Source organism: Sturnus vulgaris, unplaced genomic scaffold (genome assembly GCF_052056855.1).
Source record: "Sturnus vulgaris isolate bStuVul1 unplaced genomic scaffold, bStuVul1.hap1 Scaffold_506, whole genome shotgun sequence".
Lineage (NCBI taxonomy): Eukaryota > Metazoa > Chordata > Aves > Passeriformes > Sturnidae > Sturnus > Sturnus vulgaris.
Genome location: NW_028276503.1, coordinates 10,868 through 37,542, shown reverse-complemented (window position 1 = coordinate 37,542; position 26,675 = coordinate 10,868). Strand labels below are relative to the sequence as shown.

The window sequence follows — 26,675 nt, the reverse complement described above, 5'->3', positions numbered from 1 at the left end:
CCTGCCCAGAACAGCGCAGTCCTCCTACACAGTCAGTTCAGCAATTACTGCAGATGCTACGACCAGAGCCGTCAGCACCTTCAATGCAAATCCTTCCACCTCCGTATCTAGGCCCAATCCCAGGCCCAGCAGGTGCCGAAGAACATTCTGCAAAAATATCATCAGGAAACGACGGTCAGGAATAGTTTGCAATGCAATCATTGAAGGAGAGCGGCAACCAGCTGAAGCTTTAGCTTGCGCAATTCTGTATGATCAACAAGCTCCTAGGTACGAACAACATCATTGGAAAATTTTGCAACAAACCAAACAAACTATGACAGAACATGGAATTAGATCTGAGGCTGCCAGAACTACACAGGACCGCATTTTCACCGCCAATGTAAATTCACCTCACGATTGTCGGCAAATAGCACGATTACTATTGACACCATCTCAACACGTCATACAGGTAAAGGAGCGGACCAGATCGGCAGTCACCGAAGCTCGTAGACCTAGGGATCCAAATGACATCCTAAATGCACTAAATCCAGATATGCTCACCGGATCAGGGGTATTTAGTAACTGACGTTCAACTTAATTGAACGCATTGGGAACACATCATTTATCTGCACGTTTAGCCAGACAGGCTTTTAATGTCGTTCCAGATTCTCAACCACGTACTCTTTATTCAGCTGTTCAACAAGGAATAACAGAACCTTTATACCAATTTTATTCATCGCTTATGGGCAGCTTGAAGCAATCAGAATGATTTAACCGACAAGGCGTGACAAAAAACATTCAAGTTAGTGGCATTTGAAAAGGCTATTTCCAAAACAAAACCTTTGTTGATTACTTTGGGTAAAGATGCTGATGTAACAGAAACGATCTACTGTAGCAGATACGGCTACTAGAGCATCTCAGTCCCAACAAGGACAAGTTGTCGCCAATGCCGTAGCAGAGGCCATAAAACCAGCCACAAATTTACTTGCTGCTGCAGTAAGCAAAATAGGCCAAACACCAAAGTCAGGACCTTCAAAGACACGAGGCGCATGTTAGCGATGTGGGGCAAAGGGACATTTCAAAAAGACACGCCAAGCGTCAGTACGGTGCGATAGATGTCAAAAAGGCAACCGTTCCGCAGCCGCCCATCGGTCCGCAAAAAACGGATTACAAAGCACAAAGAGCCGCCGTGCGGTGACACAAGCAGTCGGCCCAACGCTGTCCAACAACTTGACCCACCAGCGACCACAGCGAGCTTGGCAATCGATTCAGCAGCAGCAGTAGCCGTTACTCTTATCAATCAAACTGCGTGTCAAATTCCAACAGGTGTCACCAGAGCAATATACGCCTCAGACAGCGCACTTGCGGCATTATTAACTGGAAAATCTTCTGCTGGACTTGCAGGACTCATCGTCCTCCCAGGTGTAATCGATGCTGACTACACCGGAGAGATTCAAGTGCGTGCCTACACTTTATCACCACCACTTCCTATTTCCAAGGCAACCAGAATTGCACAATTGATTCTATATTTAACAATTCCTACATAAGGGACATCTTCTGAACTCCACCACAGAGAGGAATTAAAGGCTTCGGATCCACTGGAGACACAGTAGTAAATTTAGTACAGCAAATGAAACAGAGACCAATGGTGAAAGCAACCTTACGATCTGGCACGGTTCAAAAAGAAGTCACCGTTATGCTAGATACAGGAGCTGATGTTAGCATCATTTACAAAGAATGCTGGCCCAAAGATTGGTTTCTTCAAGAAACTGTGCATGCAGTACAAGGCGTAATAGGGAATCCTATACCATAGGGAAGTGTCCATGCCATAGAAGTGAGATTTCCCGAAGGGCAAACAGCCACACAACGCCCATATGTCACGTCTTTACTTGGAAATTTAGGAGGCCTAATCGGTCGAGATGCATTAAATCAGCTAGGAGCAACTCTCACGTCGCCCGCAGCCTCTCAGTCGCCTTTTTAGTTGCAGCCGCTGCCGTTCTGCCGCCAACCCCAAAAATACAATGGAAAAACCATAGACCAGTATGGGTTGAGCAGCGGACCTTGTCCAAAGAGCGGCCGAAAATAGCCCACGAATTAGCGAAAGAACAGTTATAAGCCAAACATAGACAACATTCCATTAGTCTGCGGAACGCTCCCATTTTTTATTCCTAACAAATCAGGCAAATGGCGACGGTTACACGATCTCCAAAAAGCGAACGACCAGCCGTGTCCCATGGGAGCATTACAACCAGGAATGCTTACTCCAACTATGTTGCTTCAGAATTGGCATCTCTTGATTATTCACCTCAAAGACCATTTTTCACTATACGCTTGCGAAAGGATGATACAGTGTGATTTGCATTCACTTTATCAGCAATAAATAAAGCAAGTCCTTCACAAGGATATGAACGTGTACTACTTCCACCTGGCATGAAAGTCTTCCTACTATGTGTCAAACGTTTGTTCATTGGACATTAGAGCCTATCTGTCATAAATTTGCACAATTATTTATCGTTACATGGATGATATCCTGCTATGTCAATAAGAACCCTTTACTAATGATACTTTACAGTACATTATCACTCAGCTGTTGTCAAAAGGTTTATTAATTGCACCAGAAAAGATACAACCTACATGGTGCTACGTACAACTACTATTGCAACACTTCACCATGCTCAGAAATTAATTGGAGATTCGCAGCGGTTTAGAATTGTCGCAGGGATCCTCAACGATGAGATATCAAGTCTTACAAGTCTGCTTAAAGTGCGGACCCAAATAATCCAATCTGTCTTTCTCCTGAATGACGCGATTGCCTTAACAAGCTGAGTCAGCGTCCAGTGTCATCTGTCGCAGGTCATCCATTGTCAGATGTGCCATTAGGTGTTCCTATTTTCAACCATGCCGATGCTCTATTTGCTATCTCATACCAGCGGCCTGCTTGATATTAAGAAAAAGGGGAGACCATCCTACGGGAGATTGTGCCAAGCAAACACAATCACGGGAACGACCACGCGGCCGGCAAAATCAACAGAAAGGCAAGGAGCAACAAAATCAGATAACGATTCTGGAACTGGCCTTTCCACCACATACGCTGCCCGTGAGCATTTGGCAAAGAACAGAGGTAATAGAACATCTCATTAGGAAAGCATGGGAACGGGGGCTCGACATCACCTGTACAGAGGCGGAACATATCAGTCTACCATTAAAAACTGAACTGTTTGAGTTCATGTTGAGATGCTCAGAGACCCTACAAATAGCTCTCCTAGACTACGCTGGCCACGTGCATAACAGACAACCATCCGATGCGCGATTACAAGTAATAGCAAGACAGCAATTGTTACAGCAACCAAAGGTAAAGACACAACCTGTCAAAGGTATTACGGTATACACAGATGCAGGAAGGAGAACAAAAAAGGCAGCACTTACCTGGAAAGAAAAATCGGGATGGAAAGTACATGTCCTGAACGATTTTATGGGAAAATTGTACAGCAGTTAAATTTAGCCAACAATCCCGATTTTGGATTCTACAGTACGAAACACGGCCATGAGGTGCCATAACTGTATACAGGTTCGATGAGGGACTCAGCAATTAATTTACAGGTTATTGTGACATCATCACCTTGCATTACCAGGAAAGAAGGAAGAACATTGTGTTTCTCAACCAACACCAGGGGAGCGCTTACACCACGGTGTGCAATTAGTGCGGTCAACGTTGGTTTTTCACAGCGTTTATTTTGAACCTATAGGTTAGACCTTTCAAGCCGGACCCATCTGCTGTGTCATTCTGACGGCATGTTACATAGGTTGGTCTAGTTAAAGTCAAGTTATACCAACAGTCAGAAAGTTTGTCCACACAAAGCTTTCTAATTTCCACATTGTTGGTGATGGGTTCCAAGGCATAATTATCAACCTGTTCCTGGTGACAATACAGTATAAGAGAGACTTGTTTTTCACATGACCGTACTGTTGTGGGGCAAGGACTCGCTGTAACGTTGGGCTGCAAACTACCGGTTATAACCGATTTTAAAAATTGCCGGCGATCGCAATGGTAGTAGCTTTCTCGTGAAGGGATTTCTCCATTTTTCTGCATCCTACCTTAATTTTGTCACCAATCGTTCCCGTTAGTACCCTAGCCCAAATCCTTTTTGTCCCAACCCCGGTCACTCGAACGTATACCTCAGAATCGTGCAATACTACCGTCGCTGGGTTTGGGCGACGATCTCTGGGGTACGGTCCTAGAGCACCGGTATACCTGATGGAAGCTTCAGACCATGGCCACTCAGCCGAGTTTTGGCCACGGCGTTGCGGTAGGATACAGAGAAGTATCAAAAAGATTATCACTGTTTAACCGTTCTCATGTCATTCAGTGTTCTTCCGTGAAAAGCAAAGACAACAGAGTCTGCCACCAAGAGGCAGGAGGTCAAAACGATGGAACTATCCAACGGGTACTAATCCGACGCTCCTTCCCCAAAGCATCGGTGGTTACTCATGCCTATTTATTCAAAGGGGTTTTTAACGCTAACGGTACTTCTACTGTACGGAGGTTTACTAAAACAGGTTGCTCAGGTGTTGGGGGTTGAATTGTTCCCTTTTCTTTCTGTGGAATTTTCCCCATTGTTACGCTAAGTATTTGTGGCTGCACCTTAGTAGTAACAGTTTTCTTTCTCAGGAGGGTGGGGACAGGGGGAATATCGGAAAAGCAAAGGTGGGATGGGGGGGCCAGGGTGCTCTCTCACTCGCTAATGGAGTCAGAGGAAGACGGCCGGGGCATCCTAGCATCCTCCCCGCGGTCCCAACGCCGGGAGCCACGTTCCCTGCCGTCGGACATCGCACCGCCGCCTTCCCCCTTCGTCCTACTTCCTCCGGAAACTCTGCCGAGCACCACGACCGACACCGTGAGGGGGGAGTCGCTCCTCCATTCCTCTCACACCCGGGCCATCAGCCAGCCCCCTTCAGCTGCACGGGATCTGCCCTGTCCCCACGACCGGTACCTGAGCACAGGGAGAGGGAGCCTGGGGCCAAAAAAGGACTGGAACTGAGTTATAGTGTTCTGTTTTGCTGTCAATTTTTATAGCTGTTGTTTTTTCTTTTGTTTGCCACGTTAGATATATTAGTAAAGAACTGTTATTCCTATCTTCCATATCTTCTGCCTGATTTCAAACTATAATAATTGGAAGGGAGGGGGCTGCACTCTCCATCCCAGAGAAGGGTTTCTTGCATTCCCTTAGCAAATACCTGTCTTTCAAACCAAGACACCTTTTACAGCTTGCCATAATCAAAGATGCCAACTTCACTCGTGGTTTTAGGAGTCGCTTTAGGAGACCATTAGTCCTTTCTACAATTCCGTTGGCTTGTGGGTAATAGGGGGTGTGAAAAGTCCGCTTTATTCGTTCCTGCCTTGTCCCACCCTGTACTACTTTAGCAGTAAAGCGAGACCCATTATCACATTGAATTTCCTGCGGCTTTGGGAAAGTTCCAAACAATTTTTGCAATGCCTTAACAGTGTTATCTCCTGTAGCTCTATTAAAAGTTTCAGCTCCACCTAACCCCGATATTATTTGCATTCCTACCATCACGAAATGTTTGCCACCTGAATTTTTAAAGGGACCGACATAATCTATCTGCCACGTGTTCCATAAGCCTTTACCCTTCCTTAAGCGCAACGGGTCACCTTCCAAAGGATGTCTTTCAAATCGTCCACGGCATCGCTCACTAGCTGATACGCACGTTTTGCGCATTTCCCTGGTGACAGGCCAGCCACGAGCAAGGGCTTCCTTGTACAAATCTTTCGCACCTGTGTGTCGTCTTTTATAGGCAGCCATTCTAGCAGGTGCTCCCAGTCCTCTGTAATTTGTTCATTTTTCTGGGGATTCACTCTCGCTAACTCATCAGCTGCATTGTTCTACTCGCCGGCTGGATTTCCATCTGTCTGATGAGAAGCCAGCCAACCTACGTCAAAATTCCCTTGACCTGCTATATTTAGAATTTTTTGCTATACTGGGATTCTGTTGACTTCCTAATCATTTTGCTGCCAGAAAGGAAGCCACTCTGTACATCCTTTAAACGCAGCATAGGAGTCAGTGTAAATACAAACAAGAGAGGTATTATGTGCCTCACACTGGAAAACACTCCAAACAGCAATCAGCTCACCCACCTGAGCACTGCCTTCTCTCTCACTAATAATTCGCTTACCAGATGAAGTATGGAGAGCTACTGCCCTGTATTTCCACACCTTTCCCTCTCGTTTAGCAGATGCATCAGCTAACCAAGAATTTGCCAGTTTTTTGGGAGAAAAAGGAGGGGCCACTTTAATTAACGAGGCAGGTTTGTCATGGCCGCTAGCCAAGCTTTCAGTTTCTTGTATTGCCAGATTTTTTGCAGCTCCTTCTGTTACTAAGAAGATGTTACAGTAATGCTCGATCTGCGCATACCACTTCCTGACTGAGGTTCTTTGGGCTACCCCTCAGGGGGAGGGGTCCTGCTGGTAACCACTTGAATAATTTTGAAAGGGCCTCTCAATACAAGTGATTGTTGACCTGTAATTTTCTTCACTTCTGTGAGAGCTAAGCTACCAACAAAAAGTCCCTTTTCCCAAGTAGCGTACCTTTTATCGGCATGTTTAAAACCACAGGAATAGAAACCCACTGGCCTTGTAGGGCCCTCCGGGCCCCCTTGCCATATGCGCACCGACAACCCTGAGGTGGGAAATCTCCATTCTACCTGGAAAGGATCTGTGGGATGAATAGGGCCTAGAGCTTGATGCGCAGTCGCTTGAAAAATCAGCAATTGCAGCGCTTCCTCCTGAGAAGTTCAATCCCATTTCACCCCTTTCCTCAGCAAGTCATAAAGAGGCCTGGCAATTATTGAAAAATCTGGAATGTGTTTTCTCCAGAACACTAATAGTCCTGGAGCTTGTTGAAGCTCTTTCCTGGATCCAGGCATTTTAATTTGATCTAAGGAAGTTCAACTGTCAGGTGGAATACATGTCATATCTCCTTTCCACCCAATTCCCAAGAACTTCATCTCCTGAGAAGGTTTTTTAATTTTCTCCGGTGGAATTTGTAACTCAAGGCTATTCAGATGTGTTGGGAACGATAAGGATTGGACAGGAAGTTCTCACAGATACATACGTGTCACAGAAAGATCTTTGAATGTAGAATCTGAAGAAGGAATAGAAATGACAGCAAGTTTTGATATAGAAGAGAAGAACTGCTGAGCCAGCCTTACTGGGTGACTAGAAGGCAAAGAGCAAGTGAGTTGGAAGGGGATTTTTTGGCTTAGAGCAAAGGAAAAACCCTCCTCAAACAAAAGATGTTTTACCAAACAAAAGGATTTTCACAGACAAACAAGGAAGCCGATGTTGCAAGTAGAGAAGAGATCTCAGAATTTTCCACTGCAAGAAAACTGAACAACGCCTTCTAGCGTAAACTGTAACATCCTAACCTTTTGCGACTGGAAATAGCAACACGAATACTGTAATGTTAGTAGTTAGGATAGGTCATAGGTAATAGTAAAAGTATTGCTTGGTTGTCGTGCGTTAAGACGCTCTGTAATGAAAAGCGTATAACGCATCGTCACCAGAGCCGGAGGGGGCTTCGGACAAACCTACAGCTGAAAAGGCTGTGGGCTGGGCTCTTGTCACCCACGACCCGTGAATGGCTGTATCATTTGGATATAATAAACGGCGTTTTCAAGAGCTGCCCGGAGCCCCGCGTCGCTCGATTTCGGCTCTTACAATTGGCGCCCAGATTTTAAAGGGCAGAATCGGAATATTCTTCAGTAAGAGGCCTCCCGGTGAACTTGAAAGGGAAGAGGATTAGGCACGTTGAAGGAAAAGCGACCGGTGCCTGGACATCGTTGCTGCTGGACGGTACGCGGACCGGAGCTCGACGGCTTCTGCTGCAGAGGAAGACAGCAGGTGCGCACTGGGTAATCACGGGGCAGAATATATCTGCAAATCAGAGGGATGTGTATCAGCATTTTTAATCTTTAATTGAATCAAGTCTTGCCTAAGCAAGAGCTCAAACAGATTGTAACATGGACTATAACTCATGTCCCAAATGCTAACTCTGAAGAGATCTGTACTAGAGACTTCTGGGACTCTGTAGCGGTTAAATTATATAACATTTCTCACCGCAACAAAATAGCAACAGATTTACTCCCGGCTTGCCGTTTGCTTGTGGAGATCTTTGTCCCGAAACCGCTCCCCGTCCCGCATTCCACCTGAAGTCTCACCGCCGATCCCCTCCGAGCAGTCCCTGCCAGCTTCTCCAGACGCGAGAAAGGCGGGGGAAGATAACGCCGATTGCCACTGCGGTACGAGAAACTGACGAATGTAACAATACCCTGGAGGGAAAAGGGGACTTTAAAACAACACCAGGAACCCCTGGAAAGCAACCGGATTTGTTTCGCCAATGACCACTGCTGACTTGCGAATTGTCAGAGTGTGGAACTCAAGTTGATATCACAGGCGCTGATATCAAAGGAGCTGATGTTACTGTAATATCTCATTCTGTTTGGCCAAGAAATTGGAACTTTGTAAGTCCTTCAGGTGCCCTCGCAGATATCGGAGCGTCACGATCCGCTATTAATGCGGAGCGGGGGTCGTGATGGTTCTTTTGATCAGAAGGGTGCAAACAGGCAAAATGCAGGGGACAAAATCAGTTTATTCAACGGCAGAAAATCAGTTTATTCAACAACAGCAATGCATTTCATCAAATGCCGACAATTCAGTTACGGTAAAGGGGAGAGGTATAGGAAACAAAGTATAGGGAAAGGGGAAGGAAAGGAAGGGATGGGAAAATAGCTACCAACAGACGAGACGGGCGTCCTCGCGGGTCATCCGATAGACGAGTCTTCGTCCGTGGGGAGATCTCAGGGGTCTTCTCCAGGGGGTAGACGTGTCTTCCTCGGTGGAGAGATCTCAAAAGGTCTTTTCCAGAGGGTCGCTCTTTATAGTCCTTATCCAAAGCGAGCGGCCTCTGGCCAAGAGGTGGGAAGATTTATGGACCATTGTGTGGTGCTGCAGGAGACAGGTACGGTCAAGCAGTCCTCAGTTGGTACAACGCGACCTCTGGTTGGTGCCACGACAGCACAGTCCAGTGAACACAATACACCAGCACGCAGTCACGAGCATCCACCTTGGCCCGGCCGGCAAACCATTGTCGGGAGTCAGCCTGGGTGGGGGTCCTCGAGGTCTCCTCGCGACGGTCGGGAGGCAAAATCGAGGGGAACTTCGGACCGACCCTTACACGGAGGTGGCACTCCTTGCTTGCAAAGTAAATCTATGATTACTGTTATAGGACCAGAAGGAAAGAAAGCATTGATTCGCCCCTATCTGGTGCAGAAACCCATCACCGTGTGGGGAAGAGATTTGCTGTGTGCCTTGTTCGATTTTCCAGCTCTTTGCTCCATTCATTATCCAGCTAGTGACCCTGTGAGTGGAAGCCAGGAGACAGGCACCTGAACACGAAACTGCGCAGAATCACCGGGAGAAAACTGACTGCCAGGAACGGATCAAGAAAAAAGATGGAGTTGTATTATTATTTGTGCAGGTGTATGGTGTTTTTAACCTTTTGTTTTTATTTTTACAAGGAAGCTTTACTCATGTAGTTGGAGTGCCTTTCCCAGAAGGTTTTGATAATGTTACTTTTGATAAATATTGGCCATATAATAATCATCACATTTTCCCCACCCCTAGCTCGAGACAACGAACTTAGATTGATAATTCTAGAGTTGATAAATCTGACCTTCAAAGAATTAGAAATTTTAGGCTCATTCACTATGGACAATTATAATTTGTTTCACTGTATAGGAAAAAATGGCTCTCATCTAAGCGTTGATCCTTATCACCCAGTTTATAGTAATATGACTTCTCGGTGTCATCAATCTAAGCTTCTTACATACGATGAACGTCACACAGATCCTTTTAACAAACTTCCTATTTGATTTCCTAAAGGAATTTGGCTCGTCTGTGGAGATAAATTTGATTAATATGAACAATTTCCTTCTCCTCTCTTTCTGTGGGTGTTTCAATCTGCCTTGATTTTTTGGCACATTCTTCTCTTAGGGCAGCTCATAACAAACGATTTTCATTCCTTTCTTCATCTAATTGTTTTTACAAAATTGCAACTACGTTTTGTAAAGAATCTACGATTGTGTTTTCCTCGCTTCCTCGCTTAGGGCGAGTTTCTACGGCAGCTACAAGAGTGTCCTAGGGTGATGTTATGGTGTTTGTATCTCCAATCGTGTGTCCTGATTATGTTTGGTATTATGTCCTGTGCTTCCAGGACTGAGTCTGAGAGTGAAGCTTTGTTTTGTCTTGTTATCAGCCGGCTCACCTCCCCCATGGTCTATGTTTAGGAGAGGTTTTAGCTCGGTTTGTCTGCTTGCTTGCCTGCTTGCTTGCCTGCTTGCTCGCTTCTGCCTCTTTTTCTTTCCTTCGCTCTGCCCTTGCTTTTTCCTTATTAGTTAGTTCAGCTAGGCAGTCCAACTTTTTCCCTGGACTGTTTTCTCTTCCACCCCGTCCCCTCCCTCTCCTGGATACCATCTGAACCTGTTCCGGACGGGGACCTGGGAAACCCCAAGAAACACCGGGAGTCTACACTCTGTCACCGGCAGCAGTCATCCCCAGCGCCAGAGACTGATAACTGAGCGACCACTCGCCAGAGAGACTGAGTTTGTCATCCCTTCAGAACGGTGAAAGAGTTTTTTTTGTCAGCTGGTGTTGTCTTTTTTCCCTGTGCTGGGGAGTGTCTTGCTTGTTAAATAAACAGGTTTTTTCTCCCACTCTTCTCCGAGGAAATTCTTCCCGAACCCGGTGGGGGGGGTGGGGGGGAGGAGTCGTGGGGTTTGCTGTCTGGGGGCTCCTTCTGGAGGTTTTCCCCCCAAATTTGCCCAAAACCAGGACAAATAAATTGGCGCCCAACTCGAGGCTCGAGAAAGTGGGAAAAAACCCTGTTCTAATAATAATTTGGTTCAAATTCTTTTGTGTTGGTATAGAGCAGTTATTGGCTATGTTGTTGGAATTCATGTCTTTTGGGGTGGAGGCCTGCATGGGTTTTTGGTCCCTAGGGTTTTTTGAAGTCTTAATACCTTTGTGGTCCCTGGGTTTATTTGCTTATCCAGAAATAGCTCCGGTATTGTCCCTAATGCGTAGTTTCTGTAGCAGAGGGGCATTGACCAAAATATCCATCGGGCTGGGCTTGGTTTTAATGGCCTGCAGGAGATTTATAAAGGTGCTGGAATCTGTTCCAGGAATGTATGGTTCTTGGTTGTGGTTGTGCACTCAGTTTGTTAGAGGAGAAGCAGGGGATGAGGCTTTTCAGCCTTTGTTCTCCTTCTTCTCCTCTGAATTTGTTACATCCTTATTAGAGAATGTTCAGTTCCCCCTGAGTGTTAAAGAGACCATCTTTCTGGTGTTTAATATAGTAAGCTTTCTCTATACAGTCTGCAGTTTCTCTAGAATGAGAGCTGAGATTTCTAGAGGGGCTGAGACCCCTGACCCCAGAGTAGAGCCAGGCGTGAGGAATCCTGAATGGTGTGGGAAATGGGAGGATATGGGCCAAATCTTAAAGGAATTTTCTGACCCTACATCCTGGGATTTTCCATGTGAACAAATTCAGAACCCAGCTGAGGTGGCAAAGTACCTGAAAGAGAAGTGCCATGGTAATTCTAAGGAGAAGATCATTGCAATGAGCTGGGCCCTGGCATATGCTTACCGTACCCTGCTAGATACTGTAGGGCAGCAGACAGAGGAAGGGGGACAGGCAGATAAATCAGCCACTATCCCAGTCACTCAGGCTGCAGCCAACACCCCAGGCTCGAGGCCAACAACTACACCAGACAGTGAGCCTAAGCCAGCAGCTAAACCTGTCAGTAAGCCTCAACCAATGGCTGTTGCTACCAGCACGAGAAGTGGAAAGTGCACAGACAAGACTGATCGACCAGTGGATGATGATGATGATGATGATGCAGGAGAAGGACCCTCGACGCCTCCTGACATAAAACCAGGAGTCAAAGCAACTGGTAAAAGATCAGAGGCCAATATTGAGTCTTTTTCCCTAAAGGACCTCCGTGGCCTAAGAAAGGATTACACCCGACGACCTGATGAGTCTATAATTAGTTGGTTGGTCCGTCTTTGGGATGCTGCAGGCGAGGCTACAATTCTGGATGGCACTGAAGCCAGGCATTTGGGATCCCTGTCACATGATCCTGTCATCGACCAAGGAATGATGAGAGGGCCTAACCCTCACAGCCTCTGGGCACGGGTCCTGGACAGTGTAGCACAAAGATACCTGTGTGCAGATGATCTTTATATGCAGCAGACCCACTGGAAGACGATAGAACAAGGGATCCAACGCCTGAGAGAAATGGCAGTGGCAGAGATTATCTTCTCAGATGACATAACAACTAGGAATCCGGACTTGGTACCGTGTACATCTGTGATGTGGCGAAAACTTGTACGACTTGGGCCCCATGAATACGCTTCTGCTTTAGCAATAATGAAGCGGGACGAGAGGGATGAGACCGTGCTTGATATGGCAAAGAAGCTCCGAGCATATGCAGATGCTGTGCATGGCCCAACACATGCCAGAATTGCAGCTGTGGAAACACGTCTGCAGAAATTAGAAGACAAGATAGAGGAGAATCATAAAAGACTCAGGGAGGAGATTAAAGAGGACCTTCTCCAAATCTCAGCAGTACAAATTAGAGGCCCTGGTATCCAACGCAGACGTTCCCCTGATGGGGAGAGGAGGTACACCCCACGAGCTGAGCTGTGGTTCTTCCTACGTGATTGCGGAGAAAACATGAGGAGATGGGATGGAAAATCTACTGCTGCTCTGGCACAACGGGTGCGTGAATTGAAGGAAGGCAAGACCCAAAGAGGAAGTTCCACCAAAAGGAGAGCAGCTCCAGTTGCCCGTAGCCAAGCTGCCAGGTATGATGATGATGATATATCTGATCCCCTTGAAGGAACCTCTAAGACATATGCCCAAGGAAAGAAGGATAAACAGGCTTAGAGGGGCCCTGCCTCTAGCCAGGAAGAGGCGAGGGAAAATCGTGTCTTCTGGACTGTGTGGATTCGTTGGCCTGGCACATCGGAACCACAAAAGTATAAAGCTTTGGTTGATACTGGTGCCCAATGCACATTAGTCCCATCAAGATATGTGGGGGCAGAATCTGTTTCTATTGCTGGTGTGACAGGTGGATCACAGGACTTTACCTTGGTGGAAGCTGATGTGAGCTTGACTGGACATGAATGGAAAAAACATCCAATTGTGACTGGCCCAGAGGCCCCATGCATTTTGGGCATAGATTACCTCCGAAGGGGGTATTTTAAAGATCCAAAAGGATTCAGGTGGGCATTTGGGATAGCAGCTGTGGTGACAGAGGGCATCCAGCAATTGAACACCTTGTCTGGACTGTCTGAGAATCCAAGTACTGTAGGACTTCTGAAAGGAGAAGAGCAAAAGGTACCAATTGCCACTTCCATAGTGCATCGCCGACAATACAGAACAACTCGAGATGCTGTGGTTCCCATCCATAAAATGATCCGTGAGCTGGAGAGCCAAGGGGTGGTCAGCAAAACCCACTCACCCTTCAACAGCCCCATCTGGCCTGTGCGTAAATCTGAAGGAGAATGGAGATTGACCGTAGACTATCGTGCATTGAATGAGGTGACTCCACCACTGAGCGCTGCCGTGCCGGACATGCTGGAACTGCAGTACGAGCTGGAGTCCAAGGCAGCAAAGTGGTACACCACTATCGATATCGCCAATGCATTTTTCTCCATTCCTCTGGCAGCAGAGTGCAGGCCTCAGTTCGCTTTCACATGGAGGGGAGTGCAGTACACCTGGAATCGACTGCCCCAGGGGTGGAAGCACAGTCCTACTATCTGCCATGGACTTATCCAGACTACACTAGAAAAAGGTGAGGCTCCAGAACATTTACAATATATTGATGATATCATTGTGTGGGGGAACACAGCAGCAGAAGTGTTCAAGAAAGGAGAGAGAATCATCCAAATCCTCCTGGAAGCCGGCTTCGCCATCAAGAAGAGTAAAGTTAAGGGACCTGCTCGAGAGATCCAGTTCCTGGGAGTGAAGTGGCAAGATGGACGGCGTCAGATTCCTACTGATGTCATCAACAAAATCACAGCTATGTCCCCACCAACCAACAAGAAGGAGACACAAGCTTTCTTAGGCGCCATAGGTTTTTGGAGGATGCACATTCCTGAGTACAGTCAGATCGTGAGCCCTCTTTACCTGGTCACCCGCAAGAAGAACGATTTCCATTGGGGCCCTGAGCAGCAACAAGCTTTTGCCCAGATAAAGCAGGAAATTGCTCATGCAGTAGCCCTTGGCCCAGTCAGGACGGGACCAGATGTGAAGAACGTGCTCTACTCTGCAGCCAGGAACCATGGTCTGTCCTGGAGCCTGTGGCAGAAGGTGCCTGGTGAGACTCGAGGCCGACCATTAGGATTTTGGAGTCGGAGCTACAGAGGGTCTGAAGCTAACTACACCCCAACAGAGAAGGAGATCTTGGCCGCCTACGAAGGGGTCCAAGCAGCCTCAGAGGTGGTTGGCACAGAAGCACAACTCCTTCTGGCACCCCGACTACCAGTGCTGGGGTGGATGTTCAGAGGAAAGGTTCCCTCAACCCACCATGCCACCAGTGCTACATGGAGCAAGTGGATTGCCCTCATTACACAGCGCACCCGGATTGGAAAACTGAATCGCCCTGGGATTTTGGAAGTAATTACAAATTGGCCTGAAGGTGAAAGTTTTGGTGTCACAGATGAGGAACAAGAACCAGTGACACGGGCTGAAGAAGCCCCACCATATAACCAACTGCCAGCAGAGGAAACACGCTATGCTCTATTCACCGACGGTTCGTGTCGCATTGTGGGGATGAATCGGAGGTGGAAAGCAGCCGTATGGAGCCCCACGCGACGGGTAGCAGAGGCCATTGAAGGAGAGGGTGGATCCAGTCAACTTGCTGAACTCAAAGCGGTTCAACTGGCCTTAGACATTGCAGGAAGAGAGAAGTGGCCAAAGCTTTACCTTTATACCGATTCATGGATGGTAGCCAATGCTCTGTGGGGATGGTTGGAGAGATGGAAAGAGGCTAACTGGCAGCGTAGAGGAAAACCAATTTGGGCTGCTGAAGAGTGGAAAGATATCGCTACCCGGTTAGAGAAATTACCTGTGAAGGTTCGCCATGTAGATGCCCATGTTCCCAGAAGTAGGGCTAATGAAGAGCAGAAAAACAATCAGCAGGTAGATCAGGCTGCAAAGATAGGGGTGTCGAAGATAGACCTTGATTGGGAACACAAGGGAGAGTTGTTCCTGGCTCGATGGGCCCATGATGCCTCAGGTCATCAGGGCAGAGATGCCACATATAAGTGGGCACGAGACCGAGGGGTGGATCTAACCATGGACAGTATTTCTCAAGTTATCCATGACTGTGAGACATGCGCTGCCATCAAGCAAGCCAAGCGGATGAAGCCCCTCTGGTATGGGGGGCGGTGGTCCAAGTACAAATATGGAGAGGCCTGGCAGATTGACTACATCACACTGCCCCAGACATGCCAAGGCAAGCGCTATGTACTAACCATGGTGGAAGCCACCACTGGATGGTTGGAGACCTACCCTGTGTCTCACGCTACAGCCCGTAACACCATCCTGGGCCTTGAAAAGCAGGTCCTTTGGAGGCATGGCACCCCTGAGACGATTGAGTCAGACAATGGGACTCATTTCAAGAATAGCCTTATCAACACTTGGGCTAGGGAACATGGCATTGAGTGGGTGTACCATATCCCCTACCATGCACCAGCTGCAGGGAAAGTGGAAAGGTACAATGGACTGTTAAAAACCACCTTGAGAGCATTGGGTGGGGGATCATTCAAAAACTGGGAGCAGCATTTAGCAAAGGCCACTTGGTTAGTTAACACCCGGGGTTCCACCAACCGAGCGGGCCCTGCCCAGTCTGAGTCCCTGAATATGGTAGATGGAGACAAAGTCCCAGTGGCACATATCAGAGGTTTGTTAGGGAAGGCAGTTTGGATCAATTCTGCCCCGAGTACAGACAAACCCATTCGTGGGATTGTCTTTGCTCAAGGACCAGGTTGTACATGGTGGGTAACGCAGAGAGATGGAACAACACGATGTGTGCCTCAGGGAGATCTGATTGTGGGGTGAGGCAGCATGAGACAGAAGGAAATATGTAAGTGTCAAAGGTCTGAGCAAGTGAGATAGAAGGAAATGTGTAAGTGTCGAAGGTTTGAGCAAGTGAGATGGAAGAAAATGTGTCCGAGTAAGTGAAAGATGGAAATTTCTACTTGCTGAAGTTTTTACATGCTGTTTAGTATGTTCACGATATGGAGATAAGGGGTGGAATGTCCTAGGGTGATGTTATGGTGTTTGTATCTCCAATCGTGTGTCCTGATTATGTTTGGTATTATGTCCTGTGCTTCCAGGACTGACTCTGAGAGTGAAGCTTTGTTTTGTCTTGTTATCAGCCGGCTCACCTCCCCCATGGTCTATGTTTAGGAGAGGTTTTAGCTCGGTTTGTCTGCTTGCTTGCCTGCTTGCTTGCCTGCTTGCTTGCTTGCTTGCTTGCCTGCTTGCTCGCTTCTGCCTCTTTTTCTTTCCTTCGCTCTGCCCTTGCTTTTTCCTTATTAGTTAGTTCAGCTAGGCAGTCCAACTTTTCCCCTGGACTGTTTTCTCTTCCACCCCGTCCCCTCCCTCTCCTGGATACCATCTGAACCTGTTCCGGACGGGGACCTGGGAAACCCCAAGAAACACCGGGAGTCTACACTCTGTCACCGGCAGCAGTCATCCCCAGCGCCAGAGACTGATAACTGAGCGACCACTCGCCAGAGAGACTGAGTTTGTCATCCCTTCAGAACGGTGAAAGAGTTTTTTTTGTCAGCTGGTGTTGTCTTTTTTCCCTGTGCTGGGGAGTGTCTTGCTTGTTAAATAAACAGGTTTTTTCTCCCACTCTTCTCCGAGGAAATTCTTCCCGAACCCGGTGGGGTGGGGGGGAGGAGTCGTGGGGTTTGCTGTCTGGGGGCTCCTTCTGGAGGTTTTCCCCCCAAATTTGCCCAAAACCAGGACAAAGAGAAGCTCCCAAAACCGAGCAGAGTACGGTTATCTTGTTGCCCCGTCTGAACTTTGATTCATGTTGCAAAAGAACATATTCTATCAATGGTATTTTCTAGATTAAACCAATTTTTGTTGGCCCATTTTTACCCACCTTGGGACGGTCTGCCCCTATATTTAGCTAATAGAGCACAAAATGCAGCTTTATCTGTTACAGTGGAATTCTCAGTCATTTTGTGAAGGGAAAAGTAAAAACCACAACGGGGAGGTCTATCTCTTAAGTTACCACACACAACGAAACAGCTTCCCCTGTGTGCCCCCCTTCGCTTCCCTGTGCGGGTGAAGAGACCAAACTACTTGGAAGGCAGTCCTTAGTTACAAAACACCGGGTTGTCTCTTAGCTACACCAAGCAGTCAAACATCATAAAAAACAACAACAACAGCGTCCCGCCTTTTGCACCAGTAGATCTTTTGTGAAATTCTGACGACAGAGCCCTCGAGCGAGTGTGGGGATGCTTTACACCAAGGTGTCTGCAGTCTGCGGGAAATCAGAATTACCCCCCTTGCTTTCTAGACAGGCTCACCCTTTCAAGGTGGCCAGCTAGGTGCGGCTGGAGTAAGACTTCCTTCCCCTGCTACAGACTACAGACAACCTCGCATCCCTTCTGTCTGCCAGAAAATCCTGTCCATGACACCAATTTACCCTCACGATCCGCTTGATACGGGGCGGGGCTCGTGATGGTTCTTTTGATCTCAAAGGTGCAAACAGGCAAATGGCAGGGGACAAAATGAGTTTTTTCACAGCAATGCATTTTTTTTAGATGGCAACAACTCAGTTGCGATCGAGTAGAGAGATATAAGAAACAAAGTACAGAGAGAAAAAGAGAGAGGGAAGGGAAAATAGCTACCAGCAGAGGAGACGGACGTCCTCGTGGTCCTCGGCCAATAGACGGGTCTTCATCCGTGGGGAGTGTAACGAGTTTCTGGAAACCTCCGGGTGCCTTTAAGGGCTCCTACGCTGTTGGGCTTGTTCTCCTTTTTAAAAAAGCGAAGCAGCTAACGGTTGCTGTAAAGTTATTTCTTGTAGAACTGCATCAGTCTCAAAGGCAAAAACAGAGCAAAGCAAAGGCATTAAAGCAATGGCATAAAGCCACGGCATGAAGCCCCGGCTCTCCCCGAGGCGTGTTCTTTTATAGAAACTTCCAAGCAAGCTAAGACACAAACTCGGACCGCTACTCCTTAACCTATCAGAATTGTAGTTTTTTAGCACGCTAGGCTACGTATAAACTACGCACGTGGCCTATCTTGTTTTAACTGAAAAATGTAAGCAATATTCTTGACTATTGTATCTGAAGCTAGGTTCTTGGAGCCCTTAAGGAAACACTAGCATGTTTTTTAACCTTCACTAGAGCATGTGCTACTTCTCAGGCATCTAAGATCTTTTACTCTCTAAAAGCACTTAAAACTTATTTTATTTACTTACTTATTTACTCGCTCCATCTATTCATTTACTCATCCCATTTACTCACTTTACTCATTCCAATGAGCCTTTTGTCCCTTTTATTGTATCCTGGCTTACCTTTCATAGAAATTTGCCCATCTAGAATTAAAGATGCCTCAATTGTTTTAATAATTACCTTACCTTTAGCTGTTTCTTTTGCCTTTCTGTCCATGTCTTGAGTTTGAGTTGCTAATTTGAATAAACTTATTTTTCTTGTTGTGAGACAGAACCAGGAGTAAGAGAGCAAGGCAGGCCTAAAACTTGAGAGAGTATAAAAGAAAATTTATTAACTACACAAACAAAAAGAGAGGAAAAAAAAATTTTTTTCAGAATAAGAGTTTTTAGATCACTCCTTCCCTCCCTCTCCCAATCTTCATAACAACAAAACAAACATATAACAAATACTTCGGTCAGTGCCCAATTTAGTCTTTCTCAGTTCACTTCTGGAGAAAGAAGCTTCTTCTTGTGGAAGTTGTAGGGATTTTTCCCACAAGAAGGAAAAAACCAGTTCTCTTGTGGTTTTATCTTTCACGATTTGCATCCGCCCGGGAACCTGCAACCGTGACGCTCCTCCCAACTCTACAACCGTCCCAAAGTTGTAGATGTGGGCCATGTCTGTCTCATGGGGTATTACTTTTAAGAATGAAATGTTTGACAGCAAAGATTCTCTTTGTCTCCTTTTTCTCTGCTCAGGCTTCATCTTCAGAAAACCAAAATCCCCTTCTTTTCTCAGGACAGAAATTCTCAACACAGGTGCTTTTTAGTCAAATCATCTATTAAATGGAACATTTCCATCCCCCCATGTCTCTTTCCATGGTTTATAGGAATATTCAGTACATCAGTTCATTCCTACGATTTCACAAAAAGATTTTCAGCCATTTCAGCATCTTCTCATTCTCTTTCCATCTTAAAAACTTAGCTCTTACATCACTGACTTCAGAAATCTTCTTATTCCCTTTCATATTCAAAGGAAAGGCTGGAGGCTTTGCAAATCTTATCTGAGCACTAAAGAGTTAAAGTTTAACACAACTACAAGAGTTGGGCCAGGCTCAGGCCGAGCTGGGAGGCAGCTGAGGTGTTAATCAGCCTTTCTGGGGCTGGGCTACAGCCCCACACTGCTCATGGCCACCCGGGCAGGCCCGGCCCGTCCGGCGGCAGCAAGAGTCAGCCTCCCCCCACGCCAGAGCCGCAGGCCCGTGGAGGAGGAAGCCGTGAAGGTCTTATCACACAACTTTTTCTCCCCGTGGCCATCGGGTCCCCCTCGTTGGCAAACGGGGCCCAAGCGGCCTCCCGAGCCTCCCCCCCCCCACATGGGGGAGAGGGAAGCTCGGGTTGATGTTACCTGCTCAGCCGCCGGAAGACAAAGAGGGTCGGTTCCGGATTACCTTCCTCAAAATGTGTGTTCACGGGGCGAACTAACTTTCTCTAATTGGCTGTTGCAGGTATCCCAACCCCCACAGAGGAAATTCCCTTAGGAAGAATGTCTTCTGAGTTTCTTCTTCCTAAGTCAACCTATCACAGTCCACCAGCTCATTTCCTTTTTCCAATTCAGAGCTCACTTTTTGGTGTATACATGTTGTTTTTTTCCTTCAGCTAGCTCTAAGGCCCGGGTTAAGGTGATTATTTCAGCCTTCTGTGCAGAGGTATTTGTTGGCAATGGTCCGGACTCTATCACCTCTCTATTGTGGTAACTGCATACCTAGCATGTCTTTTTCCACTGATGCTGTAGCTGCTCCCATCAGTGAACCAGGTCTCGGCGTCCCCAAGAGGGGTGTCCTTCAGATCCGGGCGACTGGAGTAAGCGGCTTCAGTGGTCTCCAGGCAGTCATGGATCACTGGTTCTCCCATACTCCTGCTGAGGAAAGAAGCTGCATTGACGGTGTTAGTTACCACAATTTCAACATCATCTTATTCTGTTAGTATGGCCTGGTACTTTAGAAATTTTTGTGGGGAAAGCCAACGTCTTCCTTTCACCTCTGGGACTGCAGACGCCGTGTGGGATACTGCCACGGTCATCTTCTGGCCTAGGGTGAATTTGCGTGCCTCTCGGATGTTCAGTGCTACCGCTGCAACAGCTCTCAGGCACCCTGGCCACCCCTTGGCTGCCGCGTCCAGCTGTTTGGAGAGGTAGGCGACTGCCCTCCGGTACGGGCCCGGGTCTTGCGCTGGTATTCCCAGAGCAATCCCCTGCTATTCGTGAGAAAACAGAAAGAGCTGTTTACTCACATCTCGAAGTCCCAGGGCCGGAGCTGACATGAGAGCCCTCTTTAGTTGGTCAAAGGCTCGTGTTGCTTCTTTCATCCACTGGAGATCTCTGCTTCCTTTTGTAATCAAGGTATATAGGAGTTTGACTAACAGCCCATAATTGTAAATCCACAGTCTGCACCACCCTGTCATGCCCAAGAAGGTTCTCAGTTCTTTCACCGCTTGGGGTGTTGCGGTCTGGCGTATTGTTTCCTTGCGATCCCGTCCCAAGGTTCTTTGTCCAGCACTAATCTCATAGCTCAAATAGACAACTGTTCATGTCACCATCTGGCCTTTCTTCTGGGATACCCCTGTAGACCCCCAAAAAATTTAGGAGGCTTACCGTCCACTCCATACATGCTTCTTGAGTTTCAGTAGCTATCAGGAGGTCGTCCACATACTGTAGCAGCTGTCCCTCTTCTGATGGAGCTTCCCAGGATTCTAGATCTTTTACCAGCTGTTCTCCAAATATGGTAGGGGAGTTCTTGAGCCCCTGGGGTAGTACGCACCACGTGAGCCGAGTTTTACGTCCAGTTTTGGGATTTTCCCATTCAAATGCAAAAATTTTCTGGCTGGTTTCATGGAGAGAAAGGTAAAAGAAAGCATCCTTTAAATCTAAAAAAGTAAACCGGGTTAGTTTGGATGTTAAACGAGTTAACAAGGTGTAGGGGTTGGCTACCGCCGGTAACAGCTCGCAAATCTTGTACTAACCTGTACGATCCATCGGGCTTTTTTACAGACAAAATAGGAGTATTAAAATCAGATTGACATTTTTTAGTAGTCCTATTTGCAAAAAGTTCTTAATTACTGGACCAATCCCTTCCCTACTTTCCTTTTTTAAGGGGTATTGTCTAATTTTAACCGGTTGTTTTCCTTCTTTAAGCCAGATTTGTACAGGCAGAGCATTCTTTGCTCTCGCCGGTATATTGGAGGCCCACACCCCAGGGAGCAGCTGATCTATTATTTTCTTAATAATTTCTTCTTTGTTTTCAGCCGCAATATCTTTGGTTATTAGCATTAAATTTAACAGTCCCACGTATTGCTGATCATTTACCTCCAAACTAATTTCCCCAGTTTTGAATATTATTTTTGCTTTTAATAGTTCCAATAGATTCTTACCCAAAAGCGCTAATGGAGCATAGGGCGTACGTAAAAACCTGTGAATTCCCCATTGTTTCCCAAACTTATATTTCAATGGGCTACAAAAATAAGCCCTTTCAGATTGGCCAGTTGCCCCCTTTACTGTGACATAATCATCTGTTATTGGTATTAAGGCTTTATTTAGCATTGAATATGTTGCTCCCGTGTTTATCAAAAGTTTTTTTTTCTTTGTTCCCTACTTTTATTGCATCCGGAGGGTCTCCTAGGGTAAGATCCTCTGCTCCGTTCCTCTTTTCAGTCTCCTCTTCTTTGATCATCACCTTTTCTTCCTTCTGGATACCGAAGTTGAAATAGAAATTGCTTTGACTAGAGCAGGGGATGGAACATATGCCGGAATCGGGATAGAAGAAGAAATCTCAGGAGGTGGAGTGGGACTGGAGCGGGGGATGGGACATAGAAATTTCAGGAGGTGGAATGAGGGAATAGGAGCTGAAGCAACTCTAGCTGGCTTTTTTTTTTTTTTCAGAAGTAGAAGGTAAAGCAGGAGTTGAGGTTAATAACCGTCTTAAATTTGCTTCCCCTCTCACCCCCCTTTGCCTTTTAGCGGGTGGTTCAAACAAATTCCCCGGTTCTTATTCCAGAGGGTTAGCTGGATACACCTTATCAGGGCGTGCGCAGCGTCGGTTTACGGAGCACGTACTGCAACATTATTTTAATTTAGTCTCGTTGTCTTTTTCTAAGACCGATACCAAGGGGTCAGAGGGGGCTCTGGGTCCACAATCTTTCTGTCACTCAGGGTGATTCAGGAGAGAAAAAACCAAAAAAACCCCCAAACGCTCAGCGTAAGTCGCCTCCTCCCATTTCCGTGTCTCAAAAATAACATAAGCCGTAACAAAGTTTCATTATGTAAATGTCCAGCTGAGGGCCACCTGGCTCCCCCCTCAAGTTATAAAGCGGCCACCATTGTGTACAAAACTTTTCAAGGGTCTTTTGGTTCTCTGAGCCTCCGTGCCCCGCTAGCTCCTTCCCATGTGCCAAAACGCACCCCAAAGGACTGGTTTTAGGGATCTCTTTACTCTGGTTAGTTCCCGTCATCCCTCCTTAACAAAACCGGTACCTCTGCTTTAGTTCTTATTATCTTGTCCTTTGCTTCTTGTCCTGCTTTTCACTCAGCAAGACAAGATCCTTGCAATCCTTTCCTAGACTTTTTCTTACAGCCCACAGCTCGGGTACTAAATGTAACTTTCCACTTACCAGCTCCATCAAGGAGCTGTTGTTTACATTTACTGTGCTGGTTAGCAGAAGAACGATAGTAATAGCACCCAGGCACGAGGCCAACCTCTAGATGCACCAAAAACTGCAGGAAAATTCTTACAAATACAAGCTATTTCATTCACTCTTTCTTAACTCTCTAAATTTTCCACAGCTCCCAATCCAAAGCCACAAGTCCTCCAGCAGATGTCCGATATAAACTTTTTAAAAAAAATATGTTCTCTTATTCCTCCTGTCTGTCCACTAGTTCACTGAATTCACAAACTCCCGTGGGTCAAGCCCAAACCACTGAGGTAAAGGAATTGCTTCTATTCATCCGGTTAGATTGGATCCTTACACTGACGCTGCTCTTATTCTGATTTCAACAATCTGCAAACACAGCCTCTGTACTTAAAATCATATTCATGCCTCATTTCCTAATAAACTCTTTCACTCGGGCTGTGCTTCCCTTATAACTTTTTGCACAAGTCAAAAGGCAGTATTGCCTCAGAAATACAGTTAGAGTGAATATACTGTCTTTGGTAACCACAACGCACGCACCACGGTAACAGCAGGGAGGGAGTTTTTAAGGGTTTCACGCACCCCACTCGCCTCGTTTTTCCCCGGCCGTTTCAGTCGCCCGAGAACTGAACCGCGGGTCCAAACTCCCACTCGCTTCCTGCTAAAAGCACATCTCAAACGAGCTCTCTTTCCCACTCGCTCTCACGATCAGGACACACTCACACGGTTCAAGAACCGTACGCCAGGATTTTGCCTTTACGAGCGCTAGCCCCGCAACGCTAGGGAACAAAGCCCTCTACGGCACAACGAATGGCAAAATCTACTGCCGGACAGAATCGGAGATAGATAAGGATTTGACCGATGTGTCCCAAACCGAGCTGCAGGAGCTATTGGTCAGAGAGCTGAGCAACCTGAACTTTCAAGCAATCGCAAGCGCTTGCCTGTGAACATTTATAACGGTATTTAAGGCGCGGTCAGAACAAGAAAGTGCTTTTTATCACTCGGATCATAGAGTCCCGCGTCTCGGTCTCGGGCACGGCCTCCGTCAAGATGACGGGAGGGATTTTTGTTTCACGGGGAAAAGGGCTACCATTTGGGCCCGGCGCTCCGCGCACAAGACCGAGATTCCGCCCGCCAAAATGCCGAACGGATCGGGATTTCTGCCGGACACAAGCTGCGGCCACTTAGAACCCCGGCTCCCTTTGGAGCCACCAAAGCCTTCTCAAAACCGATACCGGGAGACTGGGGAAGCGAGGATTTTTTCACAGGGAAAAGGACCGCCATTCGTCTCCAGCTCTCCGTGCCCAGGACCGAGATGTTTCACGCTACAATGCCGATCGGACCGGCATTTCTCCGACGCAAAGTGCCACCGCTTAAAACCCCGGCTATTCCTCGAGTGCCGAAAGCCTCCTCTAAATAGGCGTTACGAAACCGGTGAAGCGAGGTTTATTTCACAGACAAATAGGCCACCGTTCGCGTCCGGGGCCCTGCCCCCCGAGACCGAGCTAAAACGCCGCACGGATCGGGATTCGTGCCGGACCCGAGCTGCCGCCGATTAGAAACTCGGCCGTCTTTGGTGTGACGAACACCTCCTCCAAACTCGCATCGGGAAACTGGGAACGTGAGTTTTGTTTCAGAGAGAAAAGCGCCGATGTTCTCGTCCAGGGCCCGTGCCCGACACCGGGCTTCCGCCCGCTAAAATTTCAAACCGATCGGGATTTCTCTCTGACTCGTTTAGCCACCGTTTAGAACCCTCGATGACTTTGGAGCGACAAACGACTCCCCCAAACTCATATTAGCAAACCGGGAGGATGAGTTTAGTTTCACGGGGAAAAGGCCCACAGTCGCCATTTACGGCTTTGCTTCCGCTTGCTAAAATTCTGAAGGAATCGGCATTTCTCTCACGCCCGAGCCGCCGTCACTTACGAGCCTTGCTGCCTTTGGAACGTGAAACAACTGTTCCCAACTGAAGACTGGGGAACTGGGGGTGAGTTTTGCTTCACAGAGAATTTTCATTTTTACTGTTTCTATTTATAATATAGATAACCCTAAATGGAGGTGTCTGTGAGACTTAGGCCATTCATCTCATTCCTTTCTAGTCCCAACTGCTTAGTCACATTTGCTGCACTGCTTAGCAATTGCTAAGGGGCAATTATGCAGCTTAATAAATTACCTGAGTTATTTAGCTATGCTGATGAAACACAAAGTTTTATTTCTGACCTGATTTCTGCCCTTTTTCTCAAAGCAGTTGTTGCCCAAAGGAAAGTGCTTTCATTTCCCTGAAAACTTTTCTTTTATATTGAGAAAAGACTCACCTTTTTCTCCTTGAATTTCCTCCTCTTGAATTCAAGTCAGGAGAGCCAAACAGCTGCAGCTCTTCTGAGGCCTTTTATCCCTGGTGGGATTTGCTCCTCCTCTTCCTGGGTGTGCCAGGCGGGGCCCAATCAGGGGTATATTAACCCCAGGTTTTGCTGAGGGCCTTCATTCCCTCTCAGGGATCAGCTAGGATAAGGGCTCTCCTGCCACTTCTGTGAAGAGGCTGTTTTTCCTTATCTCAGCTTGTTTTCAGGAAATGCTTTTAGGTATCTAAAGCAGCAAAGGCTTTGAAGATTTAGTGAAGAAAACAGCATCAAAAACAGTGAGTATTTGCATCAATGATTTTGGGTTGTGTGTTCAGAGGTGGTAAAGAGCTTTCGGTTTTGTTTTTTTAGGAGGAACACAACTTCCGGAAATTCCAGGTAGCGTCCGGTACTGCACTTGAGATTTTTTCGACTCACTTGAAGCTGACACCTCCTCGGGAGCTGGCTGCCAGACCTGGTTCAGTGCTCTGAAGACCCCTCTAAAAGCATTACAGGAGTCCGTGATGAAGCCTTCACCTTCTCCTTTTTGAGGGTGCCATCCGGCGTGCCTTCCACAAAGGCAGAGGACTTGCGGTGAGACCGGGATGTCGGGAGGAGGAGGGTGGGTCAACTCCATTTTCAGCCACGCCTCATCACTTTCTCTCTTCTTAAGCCAGGCATACCCTCTGACGGTGGCTTCAGCCTCTGAGAGCTGTCGAAGCTTATGTCCCGAACACCCGGGCTTTCTCTGGACACGGGGAGTAAGGGAATTGTCAGGTTTTGGCCAATGAGTTTCTTAGCACAAGCAGTGATGTTTCCTTTTCTTTATTCTAGCTGATTCGGAAACATCAGCCCGGTGACCGCAGGAACCTCCCAGAGGGCGGGGCCTCCTTCCTTCCCAGCAGACCCGGATTCTCATCCCCGGACTTCGGAGAGATAAGTGGAGGGCTGCCAACACATAGGGGGTGGGAGCGAGGTGGTGGGTGTGGACATTTTAGGGGGGATCTCGGAGGCAGATTTGCAGATGGGGACGTCCAGGAAGCGGCCCCTTAGGCCCCATAAAGATGATCTGTTTGATCGCAGCGCCGAGGCACGCAGGGCAGAGCACTCTCCGTGGGTGTTGCGTCACTTGTC

At 47.2% G+C, this 26,675-nt stretch overlaps 1 long non-coding RNA gene across 1 annotated transcript; it reads right to left on the bottom strand.

Annotated features, from left to right (window-relative positions):
- Window positions 1-9,196: 9,196 nt before the first annotated feature.
- Window positions 9,197-25,905, bottom strand: LOC148217661 (uncharacterized). The gene is made up of 5 exons (XR_015800886.1): window positions 25,518-25,905; window positions 21,173-21,401; window positions 18,727-18,845; window positions 17,993-18,183; window positions 9,197-9,481 (listed from the first exon to the last, which is right to left on the bottom strand). It is a non-coding gene; the product is annotated as an uncharacterized LOC148217661 (long non-coding RNA).
- Window positions 25,906-26,675: the final 770 nt, after the last annotated feature.